This window comes from Hakea prostrata, chromosome 5, assembly GCF_041222555.1.
Source record: "Hakea prostrata isolate BN-2017 chromosome 5, UWA_Hpros_2, whole genome shotgun sequence".
In the NCBI taxonomy this organism is placed as follows: domain Eukaryota; kingdom Viridiplantae; phylum Streptophyta; class Magnoliopsida; order Proteales; family Proteaceae; genus Hakea; species Hakea prostrata.
Genome location: NC_142604.1, coordinates 36,516,880 through 36,531,575, shown reverse-complemented (window position 1 = coordinate 36,531,575; position 14,696 = coordinate 36,516,880).

Genomic DNA, 14,696 nt, shown 5'->3' with positions numbered 1-14,696 from the left:
CCACTATTCATTCCCCCCTCCCCCCCCACCCCAAAACCAAAGGCCCCCCCCCCCCCCCGCCCCCCCCCCCCCCCCCTCCCTCCCCCCCCAACCAACACCAAACCCCCCCCCCCCCCGCCCCGCCCCCACAACCACCAAGCTTTTACATTAAATATAAAAAAAAAAAAAAAATAAAAAAAACAAGAGACAACAAGCAAAAAAGCCAAAAACCAGCAGCCCAGCTCCTAAAATTTATTTTTGCTCTCCCCTAACCCCGGACCCCCCATAAAAGAGCCCCCCCCCCCCCCCCCGGTGGCCCCGGTGTCACACCCCGCCCGCCGGGCCCGGTTACCCGCCCGACAACCCGCGGATGTGAACCGTCACAGGATCCATGGTTTTAGTCTATCAATAATAATAAATACAAATACATGCAATCAAGAGCAAGAATAGTGCAATAATTAATAAAAAGGTTACAGGAGTCCAAATACTCCGATAAATATCCAAGAACGAACGAAAGAGGGAAAATCAAGAATCAAAAGTAATATCGAGTTCAGCAGAAGAAAAATAAATAACTAAATAATCTTCTCTCTGGTTTTCTTTTATAAATCTAAAAGCTAGTTTTCTAACTTAGCAAGTAAAGATGTCCTCTAATCTTTCTCCAAACGATCATCAAAATCCTGGCAATTTGCCTCTGTCGCCCATCAATGGGTGCTAAAAATGCACACAAGCATCTTCAGGAGGCTCCATGCTCAGCAAGTCCATGTATCACTGTCTCACATCAGCTTCATACGAGGAGGCTCTTTCATATGAATCATCTCCAACTTTCGACATTGTGCAACCATCTGTACAGTTTATATAATACATACAATGAAAGGAATGAGTTCCAACGAACTCAGTAAGGAACAAGCAATTCTCATATATATGTCAATACAATCCACAAATGCACAGATGAAATGATATGGATGGTATGCAGAAATATGAATGCTACTAAGATCTAACTATGCAAGTCTCTAACAGCTGACATGCTTTAAGATATACACCAGCCCTCCTCTGGGTAAGTCTCATCACTCTAATCCGGCAAGGATTGGTTACCTTTGTAGGGATCCTGGGCAAAGGGGGTAAGTCCACATGTGAAATCCAGCCCAAACCTAGGTAGGACACCCTATATATTTTCGGTGAAGAAAGGTTAGTTTAATGTTACATCTTGAAGTTGGACCTTGATTTCAGTGTTCTGTCTCCTTCTTCTCTCTTTTCTTCTTCTTACTGTTCTATCTTGATGTTTTGATTGTGGAGAAGGTGTTACACTACTATAACTACCTATTCTCTAATCTCCTTATGTCTTAGAGTGAACTCCCAATCACTCTATGCATTCCTTGAAACCACATGGTGAATCTCCTCAATTTTTCACTGATTTTGGTTGAGTTTTGGACAGCATGATCATTCTACTGTAGCTTCTTTTCTAATTAATGTTTAACATGTTTGATCTTAGCCTTACTGCTGTTCTAATGTATTTCATCTCTTTGAATCAATTCCCCTTTCTTTCTAGCCATTTTAGCCTTCTATGTTGACCATTGATATAAGCATTCTAGTAAGTTTCTATTTTTGATTCCTCTCATTCTAGGATTAGTATTCTTTTGATTTTCTATTTAGTTATTCTTTCCTCTGATATGTTCTTGATATTCCATTAGAGAGAAGCCTTGTTCTCTCTAATTCTTCCCTTGAATCCATGGTGAGTTTGCTATGAGAACCATGTTGTTTCCAATTTAGAAACTCATGTTCCCAATTTATAAAGTACTGATTTTTGGACCATGGATGATGCCCAATTCATGCTAGATAGTCTTAGTATGTTTGTGTGAAGTTCCCTTTCGAATTTCGGATCAATCCGACTTCAAACGAAGAAGTTATGACCAAAACAATGCAATATGTACCTTGCTGTCTCCATTGGTCGACTGATTGGTCGATCGGCAGTAGACCAATCCAATCGACCAATGAGATCTGTTTTCCAGATTTAGGTCTTTCTTGCTCTATTTAAGTCCAATCTCGGGATTAGTTCGTCTCCTCTGCCTCCTAAGCCTCTGGAACGAGTTAGAACTTCATTCTAATCAATTTCCTTGCATCCTTGGTTGATCCCTCGCAAGAACTCAAGTAATCTTCTTCCTCTTGCATCAAAGGTATGTCTACACTCTCTTCTTCTTCTCCATCTCTGTTTTTCTTTCCTTTTTGGGCTGACATAGTAGAGAAGATGCTGCATTCTCTGTTGCAAACATCTCTCTACTCATCCCTCATGATCTTCCTAAGGATTAATGGCTAATGCGATGATCTTAACCATGATCATTGCAAGCTTTTGAAGGAATCATGATCTAAATCATGATCTTGTCTTCATTCATATTTTAATTCAAATTCTGATCTTCTTAGATCTGTTTTATTGATCATATTAGTAGTCAATCGCTGTGTTTTCTTTACAAGAGTTGTAACCTATCAATCTCTACTTCTTTCTTCTTGATCATACCATGCTTTCTCCAAGAACCATGACTAATACATTTATGGTAAGTTGTGTTTCCTTATTTAGATTCATGTTCTTCAGTCTTAGATCTATTTTTCTTGAAGATCTATGCATGCTTTTCATGATTTCTTTATCACAACCTATGATCCATCATCCTATCGTTCTTGTCCATGATTTTTACTATGAATTCTTCAAGAACCATGATTGATCTAATTATGGTAACTTTTGTTTCCTAATTTGTAACTTGAAGACTTGATTTGATTAGTGTTTTGAAGTCCTCTATATACTAGGATACTGTCATAGTAGTTTCCCCCTTGTTTGGTACCCTTTTGAACCACCAAATTCGGTTCTTTATTCTTAAAACTCTGATTTTGTAGGCCACTGTCTCTATTGGTCGATCGATTGGTCGGATAGAGACCCGAAGCCAATCCAATCGACCAATGAGTACAAGGCAACTCCGCATTTGGTCTGTTTTGGATGTTTTGATATCTTACCTTCTAGGTTTCTTTCCTAATATAATATGTATACTTGTTTAGGACTTTCTTGCCAAGTTTGGGAAGATTCTCCTTGATCCTTGGAGATTCTCTTCAAGTTATATAAGGTAAGGATGGTTACTTCTTTAACAACATAAATTGCATATCTTAGTTTCTATACTTGAATCTTGTTAATTTATTTCTTTAATTAGATTCTTATAATGTTATACTACCGTGGTCTGTCTTAATATCGGGCATTACTTGTTTATATTAAATTGACTCATGTATGATTTACCTTTTTGTCTGTATGATTTCTTCCGGTTATATACAAGTTGATTGTAATTATTGATTTCTTTCCATATATGAAGTTACCATATATGTGATGTTATGAATTGATGCTTGTGTATGCTTAAGTATGGTTTGGAAAGGAGAGGTGTCCTTTTGACACTTCTGTCCTTGGACTACTACGGGAATATTATGGGATGTTTCCGGAGATGCCCTCTGGACACCTTCCTAAACTGTTGGATGACATATTTAGGACTGTCTAGTAGTGTTTGGCTAGGATGTCCCGTTATGTCGACCCTAATCGGAGGGGTATTGAGACCGAACGACCCGTGGTAGCAATGGGGATTCATGGGCGCTCAAGACCGGTAACCAACCCGTGAGAGGACAGGGAATCACATTGTGGGGGCCATTTATTGGTAGGGTTGCATATGGATAGACTTGGGCTCACGGGCGCTCAAGACCGGTAACCAACCCGTGAGGGGACGTGAGAGCTTCCCGTTTACCATATGTGGATAACCAATAGGGTTGATGAGTCCGTAGTCAGGGACTATGAGGACTCTAGTGTGAAGGATACCGGAAAGGATCGCCGGGCGAGGAATGGACGTATCTCGGATCCGACTTGATATAACTAAGTAGAAGACTTGCATTTGGCTAGGCTTTACCCTGACATGCGCCAGTACTTAGACCAATGGTGATGTGAGAGAGCGGTGACCTATACCCCCAGCCATGGAATGTCCCGAGGGATGCCGGACCCACTACCAAAAGGCGTTGTGTGATTGACCTACCCAAAGAAGTATGGTGCTATGACTTAAAGCATGTCTGCCAATAGAGACCAGCATACATAGAGTTAGATTCATACATTCATTGTTTGTCTCATACCATATTGCATTTATGTTTGTTCGAAATCCTGCCATTTATGTTATTATGGATTTAATCGCCTTCTTCGGGTTTCTTTCGAAACTCACTCCTTTTGTACCATATCTTTTGTTAGACTTCTATACGGGTTTGAAATATGATGACGGTCCATATAAGGAAAGGCAAGGTGAAGAAGATGAAGACCGAAGATGAAGAAGAGCCGACTGAAGATGTGGATTAGATTTCTCTTGTTTCTTCTAGACTTATCTTTTACTTTACTTGTATTAGCTTAGAGCTTTACTTAGATTTCGATCTACCTTCCGCATATGTTGTGGAGTATATTTCCGCTATACTCTACAGTTGTCTTTTGATTTGGTATCATGTTTTCGCACTCTGATATTCTTAGTGATTCTTTTGAGATCTTTTCTTGAATTTTATTATTAACTTATTAGAATACAATGATTTGTTCTTGCTTTTGATTTGTTATTGTGCTAAATGGATATGATCATTCCTAAACTTGATCTTTTGGGCTGTGGATCACACTCTCAGGTATACCAGTTAGGGTACCGGCTGGGAGGATGTGACACCACACCTGGCTCTCAAACCATGGCTGGGGGTTAAGTCAACACTCTCTCACCACGACCATTGGCAATGAGTACTGGCGCATGTCGGGGTTTCTAATCCAATGCAAGTCATAATGGTAACATACTATATGGAGTCCAGATACTTCCCCTATGGCACCAACCAACTCGGTTCAGTATCCTTCGCAACCTAGGAGTGAGAACCCTCACGGACTGGCTACCACTGTTGGACTCCACTCATTAACCCTATGGTCATCCACATATTATTGGGGCGGATGCTCTCATGACTCCTCGCGACACCCGGTTCGTTCCTTGGACGTCCATGAGCCCAACCCTAACATATGCAACCCTACCATTACATGACCAATAGTGGACCACTGAGTCTCCGCACGGACTGGTTACCGCTATAGGATGAAACATAGTCACGTCACCATTGTCACGGGTCACCCGGCTTCAATTCCCCTGCCGAAAGGGTAATAGCATGTGGGGTACCTAGCCATGCAATTCTAGACTCTCCTAAGTATGTCATCCAGTAATCATGATAGTGCTGGAGGCATCAGTGAGCATGTGTCCCATACCACAGCCCTCTGATATCTCTAGCCAAGATATCCCAATGGAATACCCCTTCCATCACAACTACACTACATCACTCATTATCATATCATGAACAGTTGTGCAATATCATAAAAGATGAAGTACATTAAGGAACACCGCAAACAGCGAGTATACAATAAGATTCACATGCTTTATACAATTACAGCAAATTATATGATCAAAGAATAATAAATAGAACAGCTGAATCATCATGTATATGTAATTGCATATAAACAAGAATGCATGTCCTTACCTGTAATTATGTAAAATTCCTCTAACTTGAATTCCAGAAACTATTATAAGACTTCTACTTGAAACAGAGAACACCTAGGCATAGGGTTACAAGAATATATAAGAGTCAAGAGTCAAAACAAATCCAAAATCAAACTTACACAGACATTGGAAACCGGCCGGTCGCTTGAGCCGGTCGCTTAGGTTGAGCGACCGCCACTAGTGACCGCCCCAAAAACAGAGAGTTTCAAATCCGAAACTCAGGCTTCTGATCATCCGTTTTCAATCCGGATTTCCAGTGATCATGGCTTAAGTCTCGAATCTAACACTCCTAAAGACAATAGGTGAAGGGAAAACGAACAATCATCATAAATGGATTACCTAGAAACTCTCCCCTTGACTGGATCTATCCATTAACAAATGTAGGGATTCGTTTCTGGACAGGATCTCATCAAGAACATTGGAAAGGGAGTACAACAAATCGATTGGGTAACCACTAACAAAAAGGGGATGGGTTCATATCAATTAGAGGTTAAAAAGAAGAGAATTAGATGGAGATTCATTACCTTAACCAGAATCACCAAGAATAGAAGAGAAAAGGTTCCATAACATTAACAGCACTTCAGACCTGAACCCCGCACGTTTCCACTGCCACCTAATCGCCCAAAATAGCAATCCCGAACATAATAATGCGCTAATAGGGCGAGGGATGCTATTTATAACGAACAGGGGGCAAAATAGGGCAAAACCCCGAAAACAGAACCGGGCGGTCGCTCCAGTCGGTCGCTTGGTTCAATCGACCGCCACTAGCAACCGCCCCCATGTATATTGCTATACAAGGGTGCTTTGCTCATGGGGTTGAAGACCAAGTACAACCTAACCCAAATGAAGACATGGGGGAGATTTTAGTCCGAAAATGAATCTCAATAAGTCTATAACAAAGGGATTAGGATTTCATCATACATAATCTATGGCTCTCATGGAAAGGCTAGGGGGAATCAAGATTCACCTTAGGGAAAGAGAAACAAAGAATGCACAATCTAAAAAGATGTTGGGGAGTTTCCAACCGATAAAAGAACATTAGGGTTTCAGATATGGTTACCTCCCATGAGAGTTGGTTACCTCTCATGAGAATTACCCATAATCAACTCACACAAAAACAACCCAAGATAGATAAAGGAATATCTCATTATTATTTCAAAATAAAGAATGGCATTGGAAAGGGTCTACCAATGAGAGAAAAATAAGGTTTATAATTAAAGTGAAAGGAAAGAAATTCTAATCATACAATTAGGGATTTACTAACAAGAATCCGTGTCTCCCATGGAAAGACTAAGGAGAATAAAGATTCACCCTTAGGGCAAAGAATTTACAATCAAGAAAGGTTTTGGGGAGGTTCCAATGAATTAACAAAAATAAAAGGGTTCCCAATTGGTTACCCTCTCATGAGAGTTACCCAAGAATTTCCCCTCAAAATCTCTCCCTTCTGGCTTCCAATGGTCCAAGGAATATCAGGGATCAACTCCTCAATCATGAAGACACAAGGGAAGGTCATGTAATAATATGAGACTTTCCCCACAATCATAAAGATAGGTTGAAAATTCAGGAAAAGGGTCATCAAGATCATTGGTGGAGTCAAATTCAAGGATCATCGCCATATGGCTTCAAGAACATAGAGTGAATTGGGGGAATTCACTCTAGGGCTAAAAGAATTAGGGAAGAGGTCATTACAGCAGTGTAATACCTTTCTCATAAACAGAAGATCAGAAGTAGAGAAGAAAGAATGAATTAAAGAATAAACGAATTGAATGCCAACCTTTTAGAAGAGAAACCGATGAAGAAATCAGAACAGATGCTTGAGGATCTTCTTTGGCTTCGAAGGAGAGGTTCTAGGGCTTTTCCTACGTTCTCCCAAGGCTTAGAACAGATTGAGAGTGAAAACCATGGAGTTCCCCCCTTTTAAATAGCACAAAGAGTTCAAGAATTACTAGGATTTCACCAAACTAACCCTGTAGGTTGATTGGTTGCCAAAGAGAAAGTTCCAAGGTCCTTCCCACGCCATCAAGAGGTTTAGAAACATAGTGGGATAGTTTAACAAGAATTTCAAAGAAATAAAGCTTTTAAAAACCTTCAAAACAGAAAATTACAAAAATGCCCCTGCCTAGACAACTTGTTCAAAAATAGGGATTTAATGAGCCTAACTTCAATATTTTTGGATGGGCTTCTTTCAACACATCATACTACTTACCTAGTATGGAGGGAAGTCTTCAAACCAGGTCCAACTACGCTTTAGGTCCATTAACCAAGTTCTTCTTCACAAATGAGTAGTTCAACTCAAAATCAAATAAGGTTTCCATAAGGAAACACTATCATCAATATCCATGGGTTTTGGGTCAAACACCATATCTTCTACTGAGATGGCCCACAAAGACATCTTCCTCATTTTGGGACATTGGATCAACTCTAAGGGAAAGGTCTGACATGGCTTCCTAAGATTTTAAAAGATAGTAAAACTGAAATCACGGTCAAACTTCAAAGTCAACATAAACAAACCCTACTTTACCCAAAACAGATCGGGTTCTCGGGCTAGATTTGGGCTGGGTGTCACACTCAGTCACTCTCCCTCACGGCTCTTAAGCACGTCTTTTGGGTTCTCTGCAGTAGTAGGGTCAGGGCATCCATCTCATATAATCACCATGGCTGGGGTTTAGGTCACCAATCTCTCACATCACCATTGGTATGAGTACTGGCGCGTGTTCGGATTATACCTAATCCAATGCACGTCATCTACTAAGTCATATCAATCTCGAGGTTGGATACTTCCCTTCCTTGCTCCCAACAATCCATTTTGGTACCTTTCCCCTAGAGTCATCGTATCCTATAGCTCCAACCAACTCAGACTGCGGACTTTTAACCCTACTGGTCATCCACATATAATAAATGGGAAGCTCTCATGTCCTCTCACGGGTTGTCTATCGGTCTTGAGTGCTCATAAGCCCAGGCTTATTATGTGTGACCCAACCAATGAATGGCCCCCATAGTGTGATTGCGTCCTCTCATGGATCGGATAGTGGTCTTAAGCGCCCACAATCCCCATTGCTGCCATGGGTCACTTAGCCTCAATACCCCCACCGATAGGGTGAGATATGATGGGGTTTTCCTATCCAAACACTTCTAGACAAGTCCTAAGTATGCCATCCGATAATCACAGAAAGCGCCAAGGGGCACCATAGATCTGGTATTCATAGAAAGCGCCAAGGGGCACCATAGGAATGCATCCCATAACACCTCCACTAGTGTCCCATGATAGAAACGCCCAAGTGGCATTTCCCATTCATAATTACAACCTAGGCAATCACATCACAATATGATTCCAAATATCATATCATAATCCATTCATATTCCAATAAATCACATTCTCACAAATATGCATAACAATATAATGAATATCATTCTAAAATTACAGAGACATATCATTCATAAACAGTTCTAAAAACAATAATAAGATCCTGCATACAAGTTCTAATATAAGTAAGAATGTAAGCTAGGTTATTTGTAAGTGAAAGTCCTTACCTTATGTTCGATTTGAAATCTCCGAAGAATAGATCAAAAGATAGGTTCAAAGTTGCCAAAGAAACCCTAAACATACGAGGATTTAACATTACGAACCAACCCTAAGGATAAAAGATGAAACAAGACCAAAACAGGGAAAATTATTGTCACTGTACCCTTTGGTCGCTTGGGGCGACCAAGGCAGTCGACCAAGCCTACTGTGTACGGATAGTAAAACAAGATTTGATCAGAAACTCATCGTTTGAGTTCCAATCACTCTGAAATTCATAGGAAAACTATAAAAATAATACTATTTAGGGATCAATCATGGTCAACAGAATAAAAACCTAATGAGTCCAATATTTGACTTCATCCGAAATCAGTTCACAGATTTCAAGGATAGACTAGAGTGAATGGGGATTCACTCTACGACTAAGAAAACAATAGATCAAGGTCTAAAAATAGCTTAGATATAGATCTAGCATGGATTGGAAATCAAACTAATCAAAAGGAATAACAATAATGGCGATTCATGCAAGGTTTTTACCAAAATCACACCGTGATATTCACAGAAGAATAAGAGTGAACAGGGATTCACTCTAAAACTATGAGAATGTAAGATTGGGTCTTTACAGTAGCATAAGACATTCCTCACACTCTCAATAGTGGGTAGAATCAATGGTGTCACGTCCACCTAGCCGGTACCCTATCTAGCATACCCGAGTGTGAGATCCACAGCTCCGAAGAGCAGTATCGATGAAACCAACCTCCCACATTACAATAACATAATCAAGAACAAGACTAAATCAAACGTTATACTACATTAACAGAGAGATCAAGGTAAGATTCAAAGAATAACAATATAATTAGAGTGCGGAAAGAATGATACCAATATAATAATCAATGTAGAGTGTAGCGAAAAAATCACTCCACATAACACAGCAGAATGGTAGATCGAAAGTCAAAAGAAACATTACAACCAGTTCCCAAAAATGGAAGGAATAGAAAAGAAGAAATCAAAACTAAACTAAGGTCACTTCTATCTTATAAATACAACTTCTAAAGGTAAAAGTCTCAGAATCTAGATAACGTATAACAAGCACATGAGTACGACTAATCCTGAAGCGATACTCCTTCACCCATGAATTCTTCACTTTCGTAGTCACCGTAGCCACCACTTTGAGAGTAGTATGCATCATTTGTTTGTGCTTCACAGTACTGGCCTTCATGATTGTCAATACTTGCAGGATAGTCTAACAAAGATATTTGCAAAAAGGAGTGAGTTCAAAAAAACTCAACAAGGCAGATTATATCCACAGTAACATAGTAAGACATGATTTCAAAATATACATGATGCAAGATGATATGAAATAGACAATGCATGTATGAATCTAACTATGTATGTTGGTCTCTATTGGCAGACATGCTTTAACTCATAGCACCATACTCCTCTGGGTAGGTCTCAAATCACTCTCCCTCAACCATCTTGATATTTGGGTTCTTATGTGGTAATTGGGTCCTGCATCCCTCTCGAACATTCCATGGCTGGGGTTTAGGTCACAGTTCTCTCATCACCATTGGTCTGAGTATTGGCGCATGTCAAGGTTAAACCTAGCCCAATGCAAGTCTTCTACTTAGTTATATCAAGTCAGAGTCAGATATTTCCATTCCTCGCCTCTCGCGATCCTTTCCAGTATCCTTCTCACTAGAGTCAATGTATCCTATGGCTACAACCAACTCGAACTACAGACTCATCAACCCTATTTGGTCATCCACAAATAATAAATGGGAAGCTCTCATGTTCTCTCATGGGTTGGATGCTAGTCTTAAGCGCCTATGAGCCCAAGTTTACCACTTGCAACCCTACCAATGAATGGCCCCTCACAATGTGATCCATGTCCTCTTACGGTTGGTTACCGGTCTTGAACCCCCACAAACCCACACTACTGCCATGAGTTACTCGGTCTCAATACTCTTCCGAATCGGGTATAATATAACAGGGACATCCTAGCCCAACATAACTAAACAAGCCCTAGGTATGACAACCAATAATCCGAGAAAGAGTCAAAGGGCACCATAGGAAATGTCCCATACCACTTCCATTGATGTCCAAGGACAGAAACGTCAAAAGGACATTCCCCATTCCCAAATCATACCTAAACAATCACATTCCCAATTCAGTCACAACATACACAACTGATATTCCATTATAGAAAGATAATCACTCATATACATGATCAATTCAATAAGAGAATCACATGAATAAGACCTACTGTACTTGAAGTACTTATAGCAATAATATCATAATAAAAGAATATAAGAACAGCAGTAATCTCAGGAAATTCCCAAATTAGAAACTAAGATCATGCAATCTAGGTTATTATGGAAACAACCGTCCTTACCTTAAATAGCTTCGAAGAAAATCCAGAGGAACAAGAGATCAAGTCCAAGGTTAGCAATCAAACCCTAAACAAACATAAATACATCATTAGGAAGAAGCCCTAGAAGATTAGAGGTCAAACGGATCAAATCAAATGAAGAAATCCATTACTGTCTGCTTTGACAGCTTGATGGGCAGCTTGGTCCAATCGACCCAATGAACAGTACGCAGCAGAAAATCAGAATTTTGATCCGAAACTCATCTTCGGGGATTCAAAACACTTCAAAAATTCAAGGACAACTCTAGAACAGTAATCTAAGATCAACTAGCATAGCTTAGACAACAACCATGATCAAAACCATAACTTTCTAATTTGATCAAAACAAGGATTTTTATAGAAAGCAAGCCATAGATCAATGGAGAAATTATAGAGAACAAGGTTTCACTCTAGATGAATATCAGCAGTAGATCAGAGATAAGAACTAACATGAGAATGGATCTATCATGCTAGAGAAATCAAAACAATAAGATTAATCATTCATTCATGAAGATATTAATGATCTCTTCAAAAAAAATCAAATATGAAGATCATACCATCATTGGAATGAATGGAGATTCATTCTCAACTGTAGAAATTGAAGAAGAGGTGTTTGCAAGGATGCAATACCATCTTCATAATCACAGCAATGAGATTAAATCAATACAAGAGTAAATCAATTAGAAGATTAAGAGATTACTAACCTTAATGATGAACAAGAGATTACTAACCTTAATGATGAACAAGAGATGAAGTGTAAAATCTGGCCTTATCCTAACCCTGACCCGGCCCGGGTTTTATACTGTTACAGGTCTGAAGACCCAAAGTGGTGGTAGAAGAGACTTGTGGGCCCTCTTAGTTGAAAATTCGATGCTTGATCCAGAGCTTATGGACATTGACAACGATGCCCCTTACTTGAGCACATTGTCAGTGTTGAGTGAAAATCTGCGCATTGATGAAGATTGAATTAGTTGAAGCACCTATTGGACCCCCCGTGATCAATCCGAAGGTATCTCTTGAAACTAAACTTGTTGATTGACTTGTAGGAGAAAACCCAACTTAATTCGGATCTGTCTGGCCTTCCAAATCCACTCCCGAAGTTGCTGTCATGCCTTGGTCGACTGATAGTCGACCAGCAATAATGAAATCCGAAAAGTTACAAAATCACTTCCCATTTTGCCCCTACCTTTTTGGAACTCGTGAATGAGGACCTAAACTAATCATTTGCACTCCAGAGCACGAAGTTGGACACTCTCTTGGGCTTTTCTTGGTGTTTGTGAAGATCTTTGACTCCAATCATTAGTATTACACATTAATCATCAACTCAAGGTATGATTCCTTCTACTCTTCTTCTAATCTATTCATTTTCTACCAAATTATGATCTTAAGACCATGGTTGAAGTGCTACAACCTTGCAAACACTTAACCATGAGTTTTCCCCATTCAATCCCATGATCATCACCCCATTCTTGCTATTTTATGATTCAATTAGGATTGCTTACATTTCATTACTTTGATTTCCTTCCATTTCAACCTATTCTTGATTCAAAACTGATATGTAGATGCATGTTAAGCTAGATTATTATGAATTCATGATTCTAACTTGATTCTTACCATTCACTTAATTGATTCCCATCATTCCAATCAATTCCAATTCGATTCTTGATAGTTATCATATAGAACATAAGGCTTTGATTTGGGTATTTATAATTGGACCGTTGGATTGTCATGAAATTTAGTGTGTAGTATCCTCATATTGTTATAATCATGCCCTCCAAATTTCGTGTCGATCGGAGCACCGGAAGGTCAGTTTCGGACCAAGTCTTCAATTCTGCCCATGGTTAACAAGTCTTGGTCGACTGACAGTCGACCAAGCCAATCAACCAAGAGATGGTAACATCCCTGTACTTGGCCTAATTACTTCGTTTGACCTCCGATTCGATTGTTTTCTTCTCTTATGTTACTTGTATGTTGTCTAGGGTACCAACACTGATTTTTTGGACTATTATTGGTGATCATTGATTTTATTTACGACTTGATTAAGGTAAGGACTGATCGTGTCGCTAACCAATCAAAAATAAAATCCTATACTAATCTAGCAAGCAGAAAGTACGGGGTCGAACTATGGGGAACTAAAAGGCTAAGTTACTAAGATTGAATTTAACAAAACTAAATTTAAACTAAATCTATTAATTAATGCAAAAACTTAAACTATGAATATGTGAAGATCTTTGGGATTTCGAATCCCCAATGCTTTTCTTTAACCGATATAACTCTACACTTCAAAGCAAATTAGGGATGGTCTTCCTAGGTATGCCCTATCTTCGCAAGACTATGTCCTTTGCGGAAGCTTGGCACGCTTAGTTCGTTGAGCTATAGAACATCTTTGGCCAAACTCAAACACAATCAAATTAATGAAATAAGCATGTTTCATCTACATCCCAAAGAAAAGGAACTAGCTACTCATTATCACAAAGTTCATAAGAAAAATAAAGATGAAACATAAGGAGAGAGAGAGAGATGTGGTCTTCTTCTTCAGCAATGAGAGATGAGAGCCGCATTCGCCGTCCTCTTTTCTCTGTGGTTGGCTTCTCTTTTATGTCTCCCGCACACAATGAATCCCCTCTCTTTACCCGTATATTCGACCTTTATTCTTTCGGAATTTGGAAAAACGCAAAACTATAAAGTTGTAGATATTTTCAATATCGTTCCATAGCATCTTGAATCATCGAAATCTAAGCTCATACGATAGAGATATGCTCAAAATACTGAAGGTAGGTCTGTTTACCCGATTTTCAGATTTATTACCAATTTTGTTCCTTAGACCTCCACATGTTTCCAATTTGGCTAAGATCTCACTTTTCATGATTTCTTGAGCAGCAAGATTGAATGTCATGATTTAAAATCCACCAATATCTAATATATTTGCCAATTTTACTCCATGTTATCTCTAATATCCAAAATCTCCTTATTCCTGAAAAATATACAAAAATACTCAATTAGCTCTCTTTAATTAAATAAGTATGGGGAATTAAATCAAATAAATAATGGTAAATGCATGCTTATCAAATACCCCCACACTTGAGTGTTTGCTAGTCCTCGAGCAAAACAAGACAATAAAAATAATACAGAAAATAAAGCAAGAAAAACCTAACTCACTTTCGTAGGAATCACATGTGCAACAAGCCTTTAAACCCCTAGGTTACCCTAGTGGACGAGTTGTGTC